The sequence below is a fragment of the Monodelphis domestica genome, chromosome 8, assembly GCF_027887165.1.
Source record: "Monodelphis domestica isolate mMonDom1 chromosome 8, mMonDom1.pri, whole genome shotgun sequence".
Taxonomy (NCBI): Eukaryota; Metazoa; Chordata; class Mammalia; order Didelphimorphia; family Didelphidae; genus Monodelphis; species Monodelphis domestica.
In genome coordinates this window covers 98,612,518-98,617,236 of record NC_077234.1, presented here as the reverse complement: position 1 = coordinate 98,617,236, position 4,719 = coordinate 98,612,518, and the positions used below count along the sequence as shown (strand labels likewise).

At 39.6% G+C, this 4,719-nt stretch overlaps 1 long non-coding RNA gene across 1 annotated transcript in view; it reads left to right on the top strand.

Moving 5' to 3' along the window:
• Window positions 1-4,205, top strand: part of LOC107649859 (uncharacterized) — a 10,854-nt gene extending 6,649 nt beyond the window's left edge. Inside the window, exon 3 of the long non-coding RNA XR_008913939.1 lies at window positions 221-4,205. This is a non-coding gene — a long non-coding RNA (uncharacterized LOC107649859). The remainder of the gene's footprint in view (window positions 1-220) is intronic.
• Window positions 4,206-4,719: the final 514 nt, after the last annotated feature.

The following is a 4,719-nucleotide window of genomic DNA, read 5'->3' as shown; positions in this document are numbered from 1 at the left end:
GGAGAAGAGATCTATCTAGGCTTCACCAGACTGTCAAAGGGGCAGGACACAAAAAGATTAAGAACCCCTGCCATGGTCTTAGCATTTTTTATGTAATGGACCCCTTGGGCAATCTGGTGAGGACCATGGATTTCTTCTTTAAAAAAAAAATTACATGTAGAAACCATCTTTAACATTTATTTTTTTAAGTTTCAAATTCTTTTCCTCCCTCCCCTGCCAGCTCCCTGAGATGGTCAGCAATTTGCTATAGTTTATATATGTGCTGTCATGGATCCATATTTATCATGCTGTAGAAGAAGACATATCACTGAAAGAACAAAGGAAGTAATATTGAAGAAAATAAAGTAAAAAACGGTATGCTTCAGTGTGCATTGAGATGCCATCAGTTCTCTCTCTGGGGGTGAAAAGAATTTTTTCATCATGAGCCCTTTGGAGTTGCCTCGGATCATTGCATTGCTGACTCCATAGCTAAGTCATTCACAGTTGATCATCACAAAATATTGCTGTTACTGTGTATAATGTTCTGGCTCTGCTCACTTCACTTTGCATCAGTTCGTACAGATCTTCCTAGGTTTTTCTGAAACCATCTCCTCCATCATTTCTTACAGCACAATCATATGCCACGACTTTTAACCCTTTCCCCCCTGACAGGCTCAATTTCCACCACAAGAGCTGCCATAAATATTTGTATGCATGTGAAATCCTTTCTTTCTTGGATCTTGTTGAGTTATTGTAGAGATCTGTCAGGTCAAAGGATGTGCACAGTTTAATAGCTTTTAGGTAGAGTTCCAAATTGCTTTCCAGAATGATTGGACTAATTCAAAGGTCCACTAACAGTGTATTAGTGAGCCTATTTTCCCATTTACCTCCATCATTTGTCATTTTCTTTCTTTTTTCTTTTTTTTTGTTTTGCCATCTTGTCCAACCTAATAGGTATGAAATGGAAATTCAGAGTGTTTAAATTTGCATTTTCCTAATTATTAGTGATTTAGAACATCTTTTATATGATTATTGAGAGCTTGGATTTTTTCCTCCTCAAAATGCCTATTCATATCCTTTAACCATTTGCCAATTTGAGATAATAATATTTTCAAATGCACAAAATAAATGTTGATGATGTCTCACATTCTGGAATCCGTGTTCCCGCCAAAGGCTTTATTCCTTGGTCTAGCAGGCATTCATTCCTTCACTTATATCGATGATTATGTAGGCTGTCCATCCTAATGCATGTTGACTTCTGCGCAATAGACATTCTTTGTCCAGTTGGTCTTTCTTGTGTAGTTGGACAAGCCAAACCCTTTGACTGATTTTAAACTCTTCCCAGAGGCTCCGAAATGTCATTGGGCTTGACCTTTCCGCATGATATCATCAGCACATGGATTATTTGGAGGTCCTTTACTACCCCATGGGAATCTTTTAGACTCTGACCTGGGGCCCTTGTATCCCAACAGCTAACACTGGACAAAGGTTCCTCTTCTTGTTTTATGCCTCATCCAATGTTTATGATCAGAAGGTCATTGAAGAGGATTATTTCTTTTGCTTTTTTTTTTCAACCCTTACCTTCTGTCTTAGAATCAATACTATGTGTGGTTTCCAAGGCAGAAGAGTGGTGGTAAGGGCTAGGCAATGGGAGTTAAGTGACTTGCCCAGGGTCACACAGCTAGGAAATGTCTGAGGTCAAATTTGAACCCAGAATCTCCTCTTTCCAGGTCTGATTCTCAATCCACTGTGCCACTTAGCTGCCCCTCTTTTGTTTGATCCTTAAGGAATTTCAAGTGATTTTTATGTATATATGGGAGATACCCCATTGTTCTATTATATTAAATTTTGCTTTCTAATCAACAACAACAAAAAACAACTATAATGGCAAAGATTAGATTTATGGCCAAATGTCTCTTAGGAAAGTCTTCTTGTTTCATAATAATACAGTTGTCAATGATGCCCTTGCTTCTAGTATATTTTTTTAAATATGTTTTATTTTCTCAATTATATGGAGTAAGTTTTCTTCATAGGTTTTTTTAAATTATAAGATACAATTATATTGTCTCATTTTTTTCTCTCTCCACACTCCTGGAGATGGTAAGCAATTTAACCTGGGTTATACATGTATTATCATACAAAATATACTTCTATATTCTTCCTTGTCAAAAGAGAATACTCCTATAAAATCAAAGCCCCAAATAAAAAATGAAACTACACTAAAATGAAAAATGGTATACTTGATCTGCCCTCTGACTCCAACAGTTGTTTCTCTGGGAGTGGAGAGCATTCTTTGTCCTAAGCCCTTCAGAATTGTTCTGGATCATTGTATTGTGGAAAGTAGACCGTTCCAGATCCTGGTACAGATGCTTTGCACCTCTTCAGGAGATCCTGGGTAGCAAATTCAATGGAGGCGATTTATTGAGTGAAGAGTTCTTGGAAAAGCCACCTATAAAGAGGGATAGATGATAGATGGGCAACTCTATTGATGATATTAGATACTATAGATTAACTAAGAGGCTAAAACTTCAGTGGAGTGAGGGAATAGTGCTGTTTGGACAGAGAGAGAAAAAAATAATTATGGGATACTTGGTTCTAGGGTTTTCTAGATCTGTTTCCAGGCTTTGAATGAATGAATGAATGAATAAATAGTAGATCCTTGAAGCCAATGACTATATTTTATTCTTATACCTTGAAGCATATAGCAGCACAGGGTAATGCACATTGTAAGAGCCCAATAAATTTTTAAAATTTTATTCTGCTTCAGACAAGCCTCTTGTCCTCTCTGTAGCCCAATTTTCTCATCTGTAAAATGGAAATAATAATAGATGTATCACCTAGTTTACAGGCTTCATGAAAGGATGAAATGAGTTATTAAATTCATTTTAAAAAACCAAGATACAACATACATATACATAAAATATTTTCAATAAAACAGAACAATGATGTGACAGCTACAATTTGGAATAGGAGGTAACCCCCACCAATATCCAAAAAGGAAAAAAGAAAAACAATAGTACCTACTGATATTTGGAAATAATTGAAACCTATTGTTGGAAACTAGGTAGTTTAGGAAATATGGTAACGGGATAGGGAGCCTTTCATCTTGAGGTCACTGGTTCATATCCTCCAGGTTTGTAGAAATTGAGAAGTTTGCCAGTAGAAAACTGCTCTGCATAGGGAAAGAAATGAAATGGAGAGGGAACTTAGGGTAGAAATGAATAATAGAATTAGTAAAACTGCATCAATTATCAAGCTGACTTAGGGCAGGAACTAGTGTCATAAGAGAAGCCGTAGATTGGAGACAGGGTGCCTTGGAATGAGGGAGGATAGCCAGGAATGTTGACAGAGACTTAATTCCTTGGTATAAATGGCTTCATTCCTCCTTTTGACAACTTTTTAAAAGCCTTACCTTCTGTCTTAGAATCAGCCACTAAGTATTGATTCCAAGACAAAAGAGTGTGAAATGTTAAGCAGTTGGGGCTAAGTGGCTCACCCAGGGTCACACAGCTAAAAAGAGTCTGAGGTCATGGTGGAACCCAGGATCTCCCATCTGCAGATGTGGCTCTGTCCCCTGAATCGCCCCACATCTGACAATTTATTAAAGGTCTTTCCTGTGCAAGGTGCTGTGTTAGGAATCATTCAAGATACAAAATATGTAAATCATGTCCCTACTCCTTAGGAGTCATTCTGGGGATGTTGGGGGCAGAGGAGAGGCAGAATGGGGCAGTGAAGAGTCCAGTGTCGCCCTGTTGAGGAATAGCTCAGACAGTCACTATGTCTGATTTCCACCATTGTTATACTGGGGAAATTAGACTAAAGTGAACATCAAACATTTCCATGAAATAAAAATATGGCAGCCCAAAGGAGAAGGTGTTGCATGCTTTTTTTTCTTGGTGGATGGGTTTGGTGATGATAGGCTATGGCTAGTCGTTAGAGATCTGATCTTGTTGGCCCATACTGGCTCTTACCAACTCCTTCCTGAGAGGCTCTTCTCAACCCATCCATAGGGTCCCTAGACGAGGTTTGCTCCTGGAGGAGCTTGGTCTCCAATAAGAAAGGCGGGCAATGGTACCTTTATCATACTCTTTGACTCATTACATACGCACTCCATGATTCTGGGGACAATGTCCTTCGTTTAGGACCAGGACCATAGGGGGGTCGTCCCAAAAGAGGTGAGTGGAAAACTCAGTTGATAATATGGGGGTGGTATTTATTTCCAACACACAAACACAATGTTAAAGATAAAGCACAAGCATACATTCCGGCACTGCTAATTCTTCAGGAAGATGATTCTTAAATCCCATAAGAAACAAAGCCCTTTGTGGGATGATTATCCTGAATATAGTCCTCGTTCTATTTCTCCTGGGCTCTGCACCGTCACCTCCAAGTCCTTGTCTGCCGGCTCCCCAGGCTGGGCGGGAGCTTTCTTCTCGGATGCAGGAACTTCTCTGGCTGCCACTCGCATCCCCGATGGAGAGGACTTGCCGGCTTCTCCAACTGGCTTGAGATTATCCTACGGTTCTGAACGATGCGAGATAAGGTGGAGAAAGAAGAGGGCTCCTTGGGTCGATGCTCTGGACTTTTTGGAGATCCTCCGCTCATGGAATGCTTGAAGAAAGATGAAGTTGGGAACAGTTGCTCTAGCGTGAACTAGTGGGGAGTAGAAGAATGGCCTTGGGGCCAAATTGAGAAAAAGGAGACTTGTAGAGAAAACAATGGGCACAGTTTTCTGACTTG